Genomic DNA, 19,100 nt, shown 5'->3' with positions numbered 1-19,100 from the left:
GTTATTTATAAAAAAATAATAAAGGCTGTCCAGCCAGGGGGACATAAACAGATCTGGTTGCACTGAAAAACTGGAACTTCCCCACTTTCTTAGTTAAAAGAAAAATACATACTCCTGAATATCATCATCATCATCCCCCTCTTCCATCTTCATGTATCTGAAGCTAAAAATGAATCAAAATGGACTGCCTTCAAACTGAGTTGGGTAGTGAAGGACTATAGCTAGAAATTCTAATCTGGTCTTCCAAACAGGTTGACATTCTGTCTCTAAAGGTTAAGTTGTGTGTGTGTGTGTGTGTGTGTGTGTGTGTGTGTGAGAGAGAGAGAGAGAGAGAGAGAGAGAGAGAGAGAGAATGTGTGATAAGGAACATTAATGAAATAAGTTTTATGCCCATTGTAGAAAGAAACATTATTTATAGGAGGAGGGGAATTATGCCATTAGGCTTTCTAGAGAGTGTCTTTTGTATTGAATGGTGATTTCTCTCTCTCTGCTTCTTCTCTGGCAACCAGCATCCATCTTGACTGTGTTCTTCTGTAACTCACATGTTACACAAGGTCTTTCAAATGCCTGAGAAGTTCAGCAAATTTCTCACCCTTTCTTTCTCCCTGCTAAGCAGCAGAGAAATATATGTACCAGTAGTAACTGCAGTGATTTAATCTATACTAACATGATATTGAGCATAACAGAGTAGGGAATGGTAAGAAGATAGTTATTTGATATGCACAATTTCATTATCAGAACTGGTTCAAACTAATTAGTTTTTCTGGCCACCTGTGATTTTACAAATATGTTAAATGCCAAGCAATCCATGCTGATTCACTGGCAATTTATGTATTTAATTGAATCTTTGGATCATAATATTTCTAAAGAGATTAGCCTCTCTCTCTCTCTCTCTCTCTCTCTCTCTCTCTCTCTCTCTCTCTGCATCTTCCAATGCAAAATAACATTGCCTGTCAATTTGTGAATCACGAAACTCAACTGTTCTACAGTTTTATCCAAATTGTTCCACCAATGGTATTACTGGCAGAAACATAAAGCAATACAGCTGCCACATAAAAACATGATAAATGAGAAGAAAAGAAGTCAGGAAATAACTTAAATAACAACTATCAATCAAGATAGATTGAAGACAACTCAAGCTTCAAGAACAGTGCAGCACTATCTGAGGTTTACAGAAACAGGTTTTCTCCCAACTGATTAATTAACAGTCCTTCAGGAAGATGCCCAGCCTGATGTATTTAAGCAAGCTCACTTTCTGCTCTCATACTTGTTTGTGACTGAAAACCTACTTAGCTCACCTTGAATTTTCACTGTGTCTCATCAGAGTGTGCATCTCAGACATCTAAATAGTCTTGCCTGTCCTTGCCTGTTCCTTGGATTTGAGAATGATCTTATGAATCCTGATAGGATCTAGCTATGTGGGATCTACTAGTAGTATGGTACTACCTTCACTAGCAGTGCTTGCTGTATGGTAATGATTTTTATGACCAAAAGAACCAGACAGGCCCTGCTTGTTTCCTTGACCTCTTAATTCTGGACCAGTTCCTTATTTTCTAGAATGATAGAAAACGATTATGACTATAAAGCAGATCACAAGGTCACATTTGCTGTCCATGCAGTACAACTGAAATGAATGAATCTTTTTTTTTTTTCATACTTGGAGGGGGGTGGTTTGAATGATTTTAAAACCTGAAAAAAAATTAAGGCTTTTTATTTTGCCTTTTTGATTTTTTTTTAATCCAACATTTTAAGCAATTTTCTCCTAGTCAGGGAGATGATGTTTACTTGTCCCCCAGAATGTGAAATGACATCATTCTTCCTATAGTTTCTCAGGTGCCAAAATGGGAATTTGTGATTCCAACAGAATAGTCACATAAACTAATCTGTTCCAAACTGTCTAATGCATGCATTTAAATGTATGTCTAAACAGCAGATATTTCCGTCCCTTATTGTTTGATAATGGAGCCAGTTTGTATTTTCTTAGCACAAAGTTCAGTTCAAATATTATTTCCTATTCACTTCCCAGATATAATTGACTGTCAGTCTTTTCAAGCAAGCTTTCTTGGACTTTGTCTGGTGCGTATAAGTGTGTCTATGTGTATTCTTAACTCTTCCTTCTGTGACACATTCCCTTTTTTTTAACATTCCTAAATAGTTTTATTACACAACAGTAGATATGAATTATTTTCAGATGTACATTAGTTTGCTTTCACTGGCATAAAATATAAATTACTTCTGGGGGTTTACATTCATCTGGGCTTAATCTCATTGAAAACTGTCTGGTTAGTTCCAACAGTTTTATGTCACCCTTATCTCTCTCCCTTCCCATTGCATCTGTCTGCTCCTGCTGCCATTCAAGATGCATTAGTTACTTTATCTGTACATTCCTTCTGGAGCTTTGGAGAGTGACAAAGTAGTGATCTCCTGGTAATTCCTTTTGTGCTAAAGGGATTCCTCAGATGGACAGGATGAAAAGGTTTTTTAGCAATATAGCAGACCTTGAAAGTACAAAGCATGAAATCTGCTTCTCTTCTTTTCTAAAATGATATTTCCATGTCTTAAATTTATTCCATTTGAGAAATATATTTAAATTCTAGAAATATTTCCTTCTGGTAGCAATTATATTGATAGATGAACTTCTCTTTGGTTTCAGAATTAATTGTTCAGTTGGTCCTACTTGAATTTCGAATAGCTTGGACTCAAATTTTAATTGGTTTGAAATGTCTACTCTGCCATCATTCCAAAAGTTCCTTAGCATACTTTGCCTGTGGGCATGATTACCATGGGATGGCCCTTAACTTAGTGGCTTTAAAAGGAGATTTGCTTAATTAAGGAGGATACATTCAGAAGGACACTACTGAAAACCCAGTGCTAGCTCTTTGAGGAAGCATGTTTTCAAGTGTCACTTGCATGGTAATAATGGTGGGAAAGAGATATATCTACAACTCTTGTTGTGAGCACAAGAACTGTTTAGCTACTATATAAAATAAAATCAAGAGGAACTATAGCCTGATTAAAAAAAATTTCCTGAATGATGAAACTTTGTGTCCAACTTGCAAACTTGGAATTTTTTATAAATTATATCTTAGCAAGGAAGATTGGGAGAAAACAGATTTTCATTTATGTATTGTATATATGATCACACATGTTCAGCACTGTCAATTAAGACAGGATTCTATTTTTGTTCCATTAATAGTTCAGACCTTAACTGTGAGATTGTTAAACACTGCCAATGCTGCCAGCATTTGCTATTTATTCTTATGTTGATCATTTGGGAAAAAAATAGAGGGGAAAAAGCTTTGCAATTTGCACTGAGCTTTCTCTGGTGAAATAGCTCATGCAGGAAAGAATGATGAAAGTTTTTGTTCAACTTTGCAAACCTGGAATTTGGGGGGGGGGGGCAAAAAAATGCTTTGGGGTAGCTCGAAAATTATGCTGAATAAGGTGGGAAAAATACATATGGTGTTATAGACTAGCTTTCTTGTTTCATGTCTCTTCCCTGTCCTTAGTTTTTGGATTTGTAAATAAAGTGTATTAAGAATAATATAACTTAGCAGTCTCCTCTTGGGTAAAATGAACTTGTGGTAATTGATTTCAGAGAGTCTAATCATCATAACAGCATCCCTCCTCACACAGTTTAAGCATTGCAAAATAACTTCTGAGGAAATAGGGTGCCCCGTAGAAATTTTTTAAAAGAAACAACATAATGTATGGGATAAATTAGCACAACAGGAATTGACCCTCATTTTCATGTCTTCTTGAATCTTTGTAATTCATTTGTTTGTCACTGCTGGAAACAAATAGCAGGGCTATTTGCAACTCTTACAAACTACCAACTTTGATATTATTATTGCCATTCGTTAAATTTATCTGCCGCCTATCTCACCTTGAGACTATTCTAGGTGGCTTACAATAATAAAAAGAAAATGAAATGAAAAGGCATTTAAACAAAACAAAATAAAGTAATAGAACAATCAAATAAACAATGATAAAGGAACACAAGAACAAATACATCAATATAGCTGAGTAAATAGTTCAGCTGTACTATAGGGATTAATTGAAGCAGCTTTGCCTTTAATTTTGCTAAATATTAATACACTTAGTAAAATGTACATGAATGCAAACAAATAACAAACAAAAGACATGTGAACAATGCTCATTAGGATAATTTTATCAGTCAGGACTAGAAGACAAACCTTGCAGATTTTCAAAGGGATGCATATATACTGAACAATATCTTAAGATAATCTACCCCAACAATTGTACTCCAATAGCAGATATTCATAGAATATACAGGAGGGTATAACTGAGTTATATCTAAAGAAATGTGAAAATATTTGGATCATGTAAAAATTAAGAAGGGTTACAATTAACCTGGTACAAACAGAGGAAAAATGAATTCCTCTTTCAGGAGAACTACAACATATTGACCCAATGAAGATACTTTAAAATTTCATTCCTACCTTGGTAATCGTTAGCTAAGAAGAAAAAGAAAACACATATGTTCTAAAGATGTAGACTACATAAAGAATTAACAGTCTTTGTTTTATTTTAACTATTTATTTCCCAGCAGAAAGACACCCATTTCTCTAAACATTGCAAGATGATGTTTTATACTTTGTAAAAATGGTCAAGGGCTATTGAACTTTTGCCAAATAACTGCCATCTTATTCAGTGGTGGGATTCACAATTTTTTTTCTACCAGTTCTGTGGGTGTGGCTTGGTGGACGTGGCAGCAAGGGAAGGATACTGTAAAATCTCCCTTCCCACCCACTCCAAGGGAAGGCTACTGCAAAATCCCATTCCCCCCCCTTCACTAACCTACTCTCCAGTTCCGTTCTCCTGTGCAGGCCAACAAAAGAAGACCCAGCCGATCAATTGGTACTTAGGAGGCAGAAAACAGATGGGGGTGGGGCCAGTCAGAGGTGGTATTCGCCAGTTTTCTGAACTACTTAAAATTTCCACTACCGGTTCTCCAGAACTGGTCAGAACCTGCTGAATACCACCTCTGATCTTATTCCCTTATAACCTCCCCCATGTACGTTTTCTGTTAGAAGATCAATGGCCATAAAGTCGATCTATCTATTTGTCTGTCTGTCTGTCTGTGTATCATAAAACAGGGCTTAGTTAGACAGGAATCTATGTTAATTCTTCTCAAGTTTTTTATTAACATGTTTTATTACTTTAATAAATGTTCCTGCAAAGTTCTCCATATTATTATGACAGGCAACTTTTAATAGCATGTATCTCCAAGTATACATCTCCAAGCACAAACTTGGATACTTCAAAAATGTTTATTAGACTTTTTCATCTTCAGTGCAGAGGCTGCTTTTAGATAGTAATTACATAATTTTCTTAGATAAGTGGCTTTCTAGAATTGCTTAAAATCTCTGAAGGTTTGTTTCACTACAATACTTACTTTAATCATCCTCCCATCCTGTGATACCATATTTTGAGGGTGTTACACACACACCCCCGTTGGTTACCAAATGTAAGAAGAAAAGAAAATGTACAGCATTCCATTAAACGCTATTAATACCTGATAGAATGTAAAGAAAGGAAAATAGTGTGAATTTGATACTTGGTATTTTTTTTAAAATATGAATGCAACATTGTCATCGACATTGTAGCACCAATTCTAAGCTTTTCACTTTACTTTCTTTCTTTGAACAAATAGAAAACAAATCATTTAAATGAGTCTCCTAGATAACATAGCTAATCTTTGTCTTATTAAAAGTTTCAATTTATATGAAAAGCTTAGTGTGCGTTTGTCAAATGGTTGATCCATTTTGGTGATGATAACCTTGCAACTTGTCAAAGCATGTGGTGTCTAACTAGGGCAGGGGTGTCAAACTTGATTTCATTGAGGGCCGCCTCAGGGTTGTGTTTGACCTTGGGGCCGGGGTGGGCATGGCCAGGGTGGGCATAGCAAACTTGCTGTCACTTGTGTTGGGGGTGCCTGTGGTGGCCCGACTGTTCTGCCAGGCCTGAGCTCTGTTTCCAGCTTGACGGCCTCCTGCAACCATCTGCCAGCAGCACTGGCAGAGCCACTGTGCCACTGTTTCCAGGGTGGCTTCACAGGCCAGATCTAATCCCCCTGTGGACTGGATCTGGCCTGCAGGCCTTGAGTTTGACACCCCTGAGCTAGGGCCAAAGCAGACCTTCATGGATTCAGATTTTTTTTTTCTATTAAGATCAATAAACTAAAACCCATGGCAGATCCTTGAATTTCACATTGGTGAGGCATGACTCAAGGCTCTGGAAGTAATTGTTAGTATGGACAGATCTATTTGCATATTGATGAATACAGAAAAAGCAGCAACTATGAATTATGATAGTTTTATTTTGTTTTAATTAAAAGTACAGGCTCGATATATCCATGAATGTGGGAGTGCAGTTGTTTTTCCATTTTCTGATGGGCTATAGAAGTAAGTAAAATCTTTCAATGGGTCAGTTTTTGAATTCATGAAGCTAGAGTTTCCTTCTGTTCCAAAATACTATAGATCTGTGTACCTGAGGCAAGGAAATATGAAAGATTACCGAATTAAGCAAAGTGTAGCTGCTTTAAGAATCACATTGATTTTTTTTGAGAATCTGAATTACACTTTCGGCACACCACAACAAAAAGGTTCGCCATCACTAAGGAATAGCTTTACTTATCCAGGGGTGGTATTCTACCAGTTCGGCCCGGTTCTATAGAACCGGTAGCTCCAAAGAGCAGCTAACACCAAACCAGTTCGCTTCGAAGATCTTCTTTACTTCAGTTGGGCTCACCCGCCCGCCCAGGCTCTAGGCTGTCCTTTATTCCCTGCTAAAGCAACCTTAGTTGCTTTTGCGCAGCACAGCTGAGTGCCGCGCGTCAGCAGGAGAAGGTTATTGCTTGCAGAAGTTGATTTACAAGTACTGCACATGCGTGCACAGCGAACTGGTTGTTATGCCAGTAGGATCCCAACCCTGTACTTATCTATATACTACTAAAATCCTCAGGTTTGTTTGATACTTTGCAACCTTCAGTTGGGTGAAACAGTGCATTATAGAACAATTTTTGAATCAACATGCCTCAAATGGGTTGATTTACAGAATGCATCCAAAATCCAGGACCCAGGGCTTCCATGGGATTAAAGTTTGGCAGAGTTGTGGCTCTCTGACTAGAGATGCACAAATTTCATTATGTAAAGGAAAATGGGAGGGGCATATCCCCACCCTCTTTCGCATATCCCTCTGGTTCCCGAGCAGAATTCTGAGCAGGTGGTAAGGCCTGATGGATGTCAGCCTTCCCAGGTAAACCAGATAGGAAGCATAACCAGATGAACTAATTCTACTTTATAGTAAACTTCCCATTGCTACTTTTAACTGCTTGAATGGTTAGAGCAGGACCTTCCTACATTTCTCCAACTGTTAAGCCACTAGGGCAGTGCTGAAAAACTTGCGGCCCACAGGCCAGATGTGTCACATGCTGGCTACATTCATGCCCAGTTTAGCGAAGGGGGAAAAAGTTATGTAACAATGCAAGTTTGACATCTCTGCACTAGGGGCTCCTACCTCTCTTGTCTGACTGTTTCCTAGACAGCATCTCTTCTCCTTGCTCCCAAAGACCACCCGCAAATTCTGTTACAGTGGGTAAATGGCCATTGGTTACTTTGGAACTGAGGTCAAAATTTGAAATCTCTTAATGGCAGTGGCTGCTGAGGGAACAATGAAGGCCTCATATGCCAGTCCATAGCCCTCCCCTCAGCAAAGTGGCGGGGAGTTCTGTGGATCAGCCAAGGTTGAGGAGGGGGGGAGAGGCACTAACCTATAATATATGTGGAAATAAATATGAGTCAATAGTTATGGCTTGGCTAGTATCAAGTATAGTTCCAGCAACTGTTGGGGATCTATTGTTTCCCTTGCTATATTTTAGTCTGATCTGACACATTTTAATAGACAAAAGAATAAGATCTTTATTTTGAAATAATTCCATGGTATGATATAAACTGAATGAGCATTATTTAAATGATAAATGAAAAAAAGATAGAAAAGGCCATGAATGATATGACACAAATGATCGTTAGATATTTTTTCTCTGAACATGGGTGATTTTTAGCAGAGCTTTCAAAGTTGCAATGCAATTATTAAAATTCATGTTTACATTTTATTGCATTTTGTATAAGAGTTGCAAGCACGAAAAACTACAGAGACTTGAGGTCAAGGTTACACAATATTGTGACATAAAATTTAATATAAATACAAATAACTAAATCCTATAAAATAAAGATTTAATCAGTAGATTAATTATAACACAAACAAAGAAACAAGCAATTTACAAGATGTCAGGAGTAGAGCGAAGCAAAGCAGAACAAAGGATCTTCCATTGTGAAAGATCATATATTATTACTGATAAATGGGGATTAGAGGCAGGATAGATAAGGTTGAAAATATAAAGCTATAATGCCCTATTTATAATCTTCTATATTACGTGTCTCACAATCTTTTAATTAAAAAAGGAACACTATCACAAAGAAACAGTGGATCATTAACAAACTCAAGTGCTTCTCATTCCCCAGTTAGGATTATTTGTTTGCCATGAAGGTTGACTGATAATCTAAGAGAGATGATTTAATATTCTTGCTTGCAGTTATTCCTTCTTCTTGTGACCTCAGGTTCTTTAAGTATGTAATGTGACTGCAGATACAAGATCGCTACTATAGTTGTAAGTATTCCCTTGCTGCCATCTAAAGGTCATCTGGATATTTTCAGGCCAGATATGATAGCACTGCAGGTAGTCCAAAATTTATGACCACAATTGGGCCCTGAAGACATGGTTTTGCTAGTGGGCCTGGAGAACCCAGAGTGTGATGGAGCTCATTAAATGGTTGATATGAGTGTGTGATGTCGCTGAGGTGTGTGTGTGTGGGGGGGTTATTATTTTTATTATTTATCTTTTATTATTTTTATTTCTTCTGTATTGTGCTTTTATTTTTCTGTAAGCCGCCTAGAGTCGCTGGGAGCCAGTGGGCAGCTCTATAAATTTTCCAAATAAAATTCCAAATAAAGTTCTGTTGCTAAGTGAGACTTTTGTTAAGGGAGTTTTACCCCATTTTATGACCTTTTTTTGGCCACGGTTGTTAAGTGAATTACTGCAGGTATTAATCTAGTGACACTGCTGTTCAGTGAATCTGGCTTCCCCATTCGCTTTGCTTGACAGGAGGTTGCAAAAGGTTGCAAAAATCATATGACTAGAGGACATGGCAACTGTCCTAAATATGTATCATTTGCCAAGCATCCAAATTTTGATCATGTGACAATGGGGACTGTCATAAGTGTGAAAAACGGTTGTAGGTCACCTTTTTCAGTGTAACTTTGGTCATTAAATGAACTGTTGTATGTCAAGGACTACCTGTATTTGTTCTATTCACTTGGAGAGCTCTGCAGTGTGTTAAGGATTGCAAACACAGCTGCAGATTCAATTCAAAACTCAAGCCTCCTAGTTCTGCATGATATCATGCTTGACCCAAAAATTAATGGGAAAGAAGTCCCTCCTCTTCCTTGAATTTGGGGACTATTGTAATTGATTTTTTTTTTAAAGGTAAGGTCCCTCATTCATCACATAAATTTTAAAAAGTAACTTTTCGTCATCTTCCCGATCTAGCAACTATTTCAATTTTTTAATTAAAAAAAGTCTGAAAGGGATCATTCTCTCCCCTAAAGCAGGCAATAAAACAAAATAAAAACCATCCTGATGTGCTAAATCTTATCCTGAAGGGACCAGCTACATTTTCTACTGAGTTAACCAGAGACCACTGTCCTTCTTTGTACATATTCCACTAGGATCTGCACTTACATTGCAATCTTAATTCCTAGAAGGGATATCATAAAAATCAGAATACTTTTTTTTTTTTAAATTCTCCTGAGATATAAAAGCTCTGTGTTTGGGATGACAATTTGACATGAAAACATGGCTGCCAAGAGCTATAAAAACTTGCTCTGGGGGGAGCGGGGGAGGGAGAAGGATTGAATAACCTACTAGACTTACTGCTTTTCCAAACTCTAAACACCTCTTGTGAATTAGGAGAAGTGCATTTTATCTCTGAAGCCAGTGTAAATAATTTTTCTTGCAAACCAAAATGGGAAATGAACTTCTCTCCCACCAATACTCCACCTTTTTTCATCCTCTTTGGGATAAAAATTTCTGTTCTTGGAATTCTTGATATTAGAATTTTCCAAAACTGTATCTGATCTCCATATTAAATTATTTTGCTTCTTATACTTAAAGGGCAAATCCATGAAAGCTAAATCAGTGTTCTGAATGGAGAAGGCTATTTACAAGATACCAAAAACAGTAGTTGTATTGCTTCTTACATTGCTAAAGAGAATGCTACAAAAATGCATCTTTATTGTATAATCTTCACCTTATCATAGGCTTTGTGCTTTCAAGCTAATTGGACTTTGAGTATCTCAGGATGGCAGCAATCTCTGATTAATTAATTCAGATAAGTTAGTCATTCATGCTAACATGAATAAACAGAAGCATATGAGGCGGTCTAATTCTGATATTACCATTTATTCTACAATAATCCAATGTAATCTACTGCAAATGGTAGCACTCCTAAATAACTCTTGAGGGAGATTAACTTTAGTAGATTAATATCTGTGTGCTCCACGGTTCAGCACAGAGATGGCTCATGTGCTACAATGGATTTCTTCTTCAAATAATACAGCTTAACAGTAAATGTCATTGGCCAAAGCCAAGACCAGTCAGTAACATGTGTTTCCCACACACACACACACTCAAAATCTTTGTATTTAATATTTGATGTTGGTTCTAGGGAGGTAGCCTACCAAGAAAAGACTCCAGTTAATCGCTTACAGGTAGTTGAGCAAAAATATATCAGTCAGGTTTACGGCCATTTGCCTCTTCAAAGTAAAGAGATACAGCTTCTATTAAGCAACCCCATGCTCCAGGGCAGAGAATGAAAAGCAGAAGGTGCTCTTTCTGCATTGCCTGGCAGGACATTTGGAAATACAAAACACATTATTGTTCCTTTTTTTATGAATAAGTAGGCAAAGGCATGATGATTTTTAAATTGGACACCTGATGTTTAAAAGGAAGGATTGAGAGAGAACTGGTTAGATTTTGGATAAGAGGCTTTATGGATTAGTCCAAGGGTCCCCAAACTTGGCAACTTTAAGACTTGTGGACTCCAACTCCCAGAATTCCTCAGCCAGTTATGCTGGCTGAGGAATTCTGGGAATTGAAGTCCACAAGTCTTAAAGTTGCCAAGTTTGGAGACCTCTGGATTAGTCTTTGAGTGAAATTGGCATACATTTATTTACTAAACCTTGGTTAAGTTTGCCATGTGATCCCAGTGTTTGTTTTTTCTGTCCTGAGTCCTGTGCAATGGGATGATTCCTGTTCCTTGCCCCAGATCCTGCCCACCTAGTAGTTTGAAAGCATGCAAATGCAAGTAGATTAATAAGTACCACTTCAGTGGGAATATAACAGCATTCCATGCAGCTTTGTCATATAACCATGTTGGCCACATGACCACAGAAAATTTCTTCAGACAATTCTGGTTCCCTTGGCCAACAAACGGAGATGAGCACTAGAGTCGGACCCAACTGGACAGGAAAATTTTTACCTTTTTACTGAGTAATGACCACTCTCTGTTATAGCCCTGTCTTTTAATTATCAGAGTGTTCCTTGGTTTCTGTTCCTTGTTTGTACTAAGAATGTATCATTGAGTACTGGATGGATTTATCTGATGGATTAGCTATGCGGGTAATTTATCCTTGCCTCCTTTTCAGTATTCTGTTTCCCACAAGGTAAGAAATGTTAATATTAGTTTAAAGAAAGTCAATAAGGCTGTGGGGGGTTTCTTTTCCCTTTTCCTTGCAGTGCCATCATATAGGAACTTTGGCTATAATTATTTTCTAGTACGAATACCTCATCAGTAAGCTTGGATAATAGGTTGGTTTTTTTAAAAAAATAAAAATCAGCTTTGGCCCCTGTAGTTTATGGATTGCAGGCATAGTAAATATTCACAAGATCAGGCTCTGAATATAAGGAGACTCCCTTATGCTTCTTGCATGGGAAGAAAGTTCTACAACTGCTATTTTTCCCATGCTACACTTGTAGAAAGTTTTCTGCATTTAAGTTGCCATGTTACAACCATATTCTGGGTTGAAAAAAAGGCAAGATAGAAATTCAATCAAAATCCTTGGCTGCTGTTATACATTTAATATGTACCATGTTTACCCAAATAGAGGACAATTCTGAATTTAAGAGAAGGCCTCCCTTCCAAAGGAAAAAAATGAAAGAAGAAAGAAGAAGATATTTACCCTCCTCTCTGCCCAATAAATTTGGCTCACATGCTTGTATATGTGTGCATGTCAAAAGGCTGCCAAAAGACATAGCTTCTCAGTCCCCAAAGGCTGAGCCAGTACAAAAACACAGTTTCCTAGCTGAATGAATAATTGCTAATTAAAACTTCCAATGAAATAAGGTATTATATTAACTAAATTAGTCATTAAAAGAGGATTTAGAGAGGACATTACAACAATCCTGAGATGGAAGGATGAGAAGAACAAAAATAACCCTCCCTTGATTTTATTTAATGTAAGATGAGTCTGAGAAGAACTAGGAAAGGCTTTCAAGATTCTGTTTATTCTACCTTAAAACTAAAAACAGAATTCTTGCTGTGTCTGTTTCTTGAACTCCGTTACCTCAAAGGTCTCACCCCCACACACCCACCTAGCCATGTGGAATATCATTAGCCATTTACTACTTGTTTCTCACCTCTTCAACTTCAGAATTGAGGACTCAGGATGACTTAATCATAAAATATTTATTGAATTTAAATATTCATCAAACTAAATCAAGGAAGTTCAAAAGCATTTCCCCCCAGGGCTCACTGAACTGGGGGTGGCAAGAAATGAATAATGTCCCCTCACACACACACATACTAAAGGTGGCACAGTTGTTACTAGTGAGGTGTTGTCTATATTGTTCAATGACGATTATTGAATGCCAGCTATGTCACGATTAGCAGCTACCAATGCAAGTCTTTTGCATAGAACATGACTAAGGTCTCTGCTCTCTTGTTATGGATATGTATTCATTTAGTATTAATTAAAACAAGCAAGCAAACCATTTGTCTTCCTTCCACATGGTAATCGTCAGTATTAGAACTGAGAAGCTCTTGCTCCACATGGTAGAATCAATAGTGATGATGAATCACTGAAATGCACAAAATAGAAAGGAAATGCACTGAGGTGCTGTAAAATCTTCCTGGATGTAAACATGCCCTTATCCCAAAATTCTAAACTAACGAAGTATGTGTGAATCAGAAATTATTTTAACAGTAGTTTTTCTTTCAGTGTAAAGGGAACATAAATATGTAGAGTGGAAATTTTGACGTTGGTGCTTTTGCTCTTATATGTCAGTTATGGATTGAAATCTGTCAAACAAGTACATCTGCCACTTTAGTCACATGGCAAATGTGAGTCAGTATGAACATGCTGGTTTATAAGATAGTTATTTGATTCTCTTGTAGGTTGTTTCATGACCCTAAACACCATGCTTTATAGAAATCATGGTTTTTCTTAGTATGAAGTTTGAAAGCAGATGTCTTATTCAATAAACTATAATCACACAAATCACACTTTAACACAATGTGTAAATCCACCTATGAAAATCTCAAGCTTGTTTTTCCCATTCACATGCTTCAAGCATTAACTGGATGGGCAAGTACAAGATCCATGTACAAACTAACATTTTCATTTAATGTTTGAACCTCCTACATCAAAAATGTCTGGATGGTATCTAAATGAAAACCTGCAAGTTAAAATAAAATTGTAGCAATAATGCAGTGCAATTCCTCTATTGCTAAGTAGCAATAGATGTAATTTATATTGACTTCTGCAAAGACTCAGTGGTACACGACAAACTACTATTAAAATTAAATTCTTACGGCATTTCCGGATCCCTTCACAAGTGGATTACTGCCTTCCTCTCAAACAGGCAACAAATAGTAAAAATAGGAAACACCCTATCAAACTCTGCACCAATTATCAGCGGTGTCCCCCAAGGGAGTGTTCTAGGACCCACATTCTTTATACTCTATATAAATGACCTTTGTGATCACCTCATTAGCAACTGCATCCTCTTCGCTGATGATGTAAAACTATTCAACACCACAGTCAAATGCTACCATCCTTCAAAAAGATCTTGATTATGTGTCTGAATGGTCTAAAATTGGCAACTCCAAATCTCAACCAACAAATGCTCTGTCCTACACATTGGCAAAAAAAATTCTATATGACAAATACAAGCTAGGCGGATATGACCTTGTTGATGACCCACACTCTGTCTCACTCACACCTTGGAGTTCTCATATCGAATGACCTAAGCGCCAAAGCTCATTGCCAAAAAGGCTTAAAGAGTTGTAAATTTAATTTTACGAAGCTTCTCCTCTGGTAATACTGATTTGCAAACTAGGGCATTCAAAACCTTTGCTAGACCAATACTTGAATTCAGCTCTGCTGTCTGGAATCCGCATTGTATATCAGGTGAAACTCAAAAAATTAGAATATCGTGCAAAAGTTCATTTATTTCAGTAACGCAACTTAAAAGGTGAACCTAATATATGAGATAGACTCATTACATGCAGAGCAAGATAGTTCAAGCCGTGATTTGTCATAATTGGGATGATTATGGCTTACAGCTCATGAAAACCCCAAATCCACAATCTCAGAAAATTAGAATATTACATGCAATCAATAAAACAAGGATTGTACATAGAACAATATCAGACCTCTGAAAAGTATAAGCATGCAGATGTACTCAGTACTTGGTTTGGGCCCCTTTTGCAGCAATTACTGCCTCAATGCAGCGTGGCATGGAAGCTATCAGTCTATGGCACTGCTGAGGTGTTATGGAAGACAATGATACTTCAATAGTGGCCTTCAGTTCTTCTGCATTGTTCGGTCTCATGTCTCTCATCTTTCTCTTGGCAATGCCCCATAGATTCTCTATGGGGTTCAGGTCAGGTGAGTTTGCTGGCCAATCAAGCACAGTAATCCCACAGTCATTGAACCAGGTTTTGGTGCTTTGGGCAGTGTGGGCAGGTGCCAAGTCCTGCTGGAAAATGAAGTCAGCATCCTCATAAAGCTCGTCTGCAGAAGGAAGCATGAAGTGCTCCAAAATCTCCTGGTAGACGGCTGTGTTGACCCTGGACTTAATGAAGCACAGTGGACCAACACCAGCAGATGACATGGCTCCCCAAATCAACACAGACTGTGTGAAACTTCACCCTGGACTTCAAGCATCTTGCAGTGTGTGCCTCTCCATTCTTCCTCCAGACTCTGGGTCCTTGGTAAAAGTTGCTCCCAGCAGTAAAGAGGATTTTGGACCACTGAGAAACAGACCAGTTCTGTTTTTCTTTAGCACAGATAAGATGCTTCTGACGTTGTTTGTTGTTCAGGAGCGGCTTGACAAGAGGAATATGACATTTGAAGCCCATGTCCAGGATCCGTCTGTTTGTGGTGGCTCTTGATGTACTGACTCCAGCCTCAGTCCACTCCTTGTGAAAGTCCCCAACACTTTTGAATGGCCTTTTCCTGACACTCCTCTCCAGGCTGCGGTCATTCCTGCTGCTTGTGCACCTTTTTCTTCCACACTTTTCCCTTCCACATAACTTTCTATTAATGTGCTTTGATACAGCACTTTGGGAACATCCAACTTCTTCTGCAATTACCTTTTGAGGCTTTCCCTCCTTATGGAGGGTGTCAATGATGGTTTTCTGCACAACTGTCAGGTCAGCAGTCTTTCCCATGATTGTGATTCCTACTGAACCAGACTGAGAGACCATTTAAAGGCTCAGGACCTCTTTGCAGGTGTTATGGCTTAATTAGCTGATTAGAGTGGGACACTTTGAGCCTAGAATATTGAACCTTTTCACAATATTCTAATTTTCTGAGATTGTGGATTTGGGGTTTTCATGAGCTATAAGCCATAATCATCTCAATTATGACACATCACAGCTTGAACTATCTTGCTTTGCATGTAATGAGTCTATCTCATATATTAGTTTCACCTTTTAAGTTGCATTACTGAAATAAATGAACTTTTGCATGATATTTTAATTTTTTGAGTTTCACCTGTATATCAGACATAAATACAATTGAGTGAGTCCAGAAGTATTTTACCAGAAGAATACTACATTCCTCTTTTCGCAATAGAATACCCTACACCACCAGTATTGAGATTCTGGGCTTAGACAACCTTGAACTATGCCGGCTAAGATTGGACTTAAACATAGTACATAAAATCATATGTTACAATGTCTTACCAGTTAATGAATATTTCAGCTTTAACCTCAACAACACAAGAGCACACAACAGATATAAACTAAATTTAAACCACTCCAAACTTGATTGCAGGAAGTATGATTTCAGCAACAGAGTGGTCAATATCTGGAACTCACTACCTGATTCTATTGTCACCTGTTCAAACCCCCACTCCTTTACCCTCAAACTAACCTCTATTGACCTCACCCTATTCTTTTTTTTATTAATATAAATTTTATTTGGGTTTTCACAAAAACATAATACAAATAAAACATCTTTTTTTTGAGAATAGCATGATCCTGGGTTATCACTTCTCCATGCAGACACAAACTCAATTTCATATTCATCTTTGTGTTCTGTTCCATATCTTATTACTATTTTAACATTTTCTCCATAATTTTCCCCTCCCTTGGTTTTCTCAACTTTATTTTTAATTGTCTCATATCTAAATTTAATTATATATCTTTTTCTAGGTTTCAATGTCATTATATTTACACTTTGGTCTGTCCTGTTTCAATTTCAGATTATCTTTTCTCATCAAATTTCCCCCTGTAGTTACTAATTGGAGTATGACACCTTTATATCTTTTAATTTTATCCATTCAACTCTTATTTAAAATTCAATTTATGCCTTTAAAATCATAACATTCAATATAGTACATAACTTCCAATCAAATTCTGCTTGGTACATTCTTAAAATACACACTGTGTTCATGTGTGTGTGTGTGTGTGTGTGTGTGTGTGTGTGTGTGTATTCAGCTTTGTTCGGGTATTTTCCCACATCTGAATCCAGCCGGCTCGGGGCGTTCCGGCGGCGAGCACAGATTGAAACTGCACACGATCACAGATTTTGGTCCATCACTGAAGAAGCTCAAACCGGAAGTCGACCTCACCCCATTCCTAAGAAGTCTGTAAGGGCCGTGCATAAGCGCACAATCGTGCCTACTGTCCCTGTCCTATTGTCCCCAATTATTAGTTCCTATTTCTTATATTTAAATTTATGTTTGTTCTTATTTCTGTTGTATTGTAAGCTTTTGACAAAATAAAAATAAATAAATATTAATCACTGAGCCACTGTGCCACTCAAGAGATCATATAATTTCTCCCAAAATGCTTGCTAGAGCTGATTTCCAGCATCTTGTTAAAAAAATACTGCTTGTAATTAAGAAGTAACTACTTCATTGGAAACATTGTGGCTGTGATTATAAAGAATAATGCAAAGATTTGTGTCCATCCAATATATGCCAGTATCATACAAATGCAACCATTAGTTCATTCTTCAAATTTTAAATTAGATACAAAACATTTGCAACTTTCAGAAACAAAGAAAATTGTACTCATATAGCATACAGTACATGTTTTCTTAATATATTGATTTTTGAATACAAGTTTCTAAATATGTATGCATTTTTGGACCCTCCATAAGTAAACATATTGTGCACACAGTTTTGGGCCCAAGAAAGTGTTAGCTGTGGAGAATATTAAATGTGATTAACTGCATATTTATTCATCCTACAAAATATTCTATTTTGGCAGATTTTTTCATGTCACCTGAAAAGAAATCTGACAAAATATTCTGAACTTTCTAGAGAGAAAATAGAAAACTCTGGGTTAGGATTTGTCAAAAAATACATTATTTAGAACTTGTTATCTAAATGAAAATAGATGTTTATCTGCTTTTGCCTAATTTTGCAGAAATAGTTAATGACAATGATATTCTTAGACTGTCAATCTATTTGATGAGACAATTAACTAATACCTGCTATAACATGGAATTATCTCATAAAATTACAAACATGCTCTAATATTGTAGGTGGTAGCTTCTTTACTACTAAGGAAGACATTCTCTGTATTCTTGCCAGTTGGATAGTACTGTATATTCATAACTGAATAAAAACCTGAAGACTTGAAATGTTTTTTAAACTATTAAGGTTTAAAAATCCTTAAACTCATTTTGTTTATGTGTGTTGTACTTTGATGGTAGGCTTCATTGAGAATTCATATTTTCATATTAATAAAACATGGGTCCAATTTTTTATGTTACTAATGGAAACCAAAATTGAACCCATGCATTGTAAAATAATTCTTGATATTGTCATTTTCTCTGCTGGAGGACATTACGTCAGACAAGAATGAGGATCTTCTTAAGACAGAGGCATTGCTGAGAATTCTAGACTGCTGAGAGCATTGCTGTAGGGAAGAAGGCAGCATAGATGTCTTGGTCCAAAGGAATAGAGTTCAATAAAAATATACTCACAGGGAAGCATTCATAGATTTTGAAGAGAGTTGTTGAATGTCTTAGGCCAATTACTTTTACAGCATCATCAAGCTCTGTCTGTATAGAACTTGGTAAGTCAGTTTGGAGCATAAGCTAGACCATGCCATCTAAGTATTGCTGCCTGGTTTTGATTAATTACATTTTTGAATGTTTTGATTAATCATAAATAGGATCTACATATCAGAGTTTTGACCTGTGCACAATGTAAAATAAAAAATGACAGCGGGAGGACACACTTTTCTGATAAATAAATGCTTCACAATACTTCTTATGCTACTGCTTTGCAGAGAAGCTGAAAGAGTGTTAAGATCATGCTACAAAAGCAGGAGAATGCTTTTCCTGCTCAGTTTGGATCTTCCAAAGAATGAGGTGGAAATGACATGGACAGTTGAAAAGCTAGAAACATATTTTTAACACCCAAAATTGTAGGGAATTTTTGTTGTTGTTGTTTAATGTGGAAAAGGGTGAGATTTTTAAAAATTCAAAAAGCACAT

Source organism: Notechis scutatus, chromosome 3 (assembly GCF_049901735.1).
Source record: "Notechis scutatus isolate UNSWTSFEM ecotype Mainland chromosome 3, rNotScu1.2, whole genome shotgun sequence".
In the NCBI taxonomy this organism is placed as follows: domain Eukaryota; kingdom Metazoa; phylum Chordata; class Lepidosauria; order Squamata; family Elapidae; genus Notechis; species Notechis scutatus.
Note: the sequence above shows the minus strand (reverse complement) of the source record.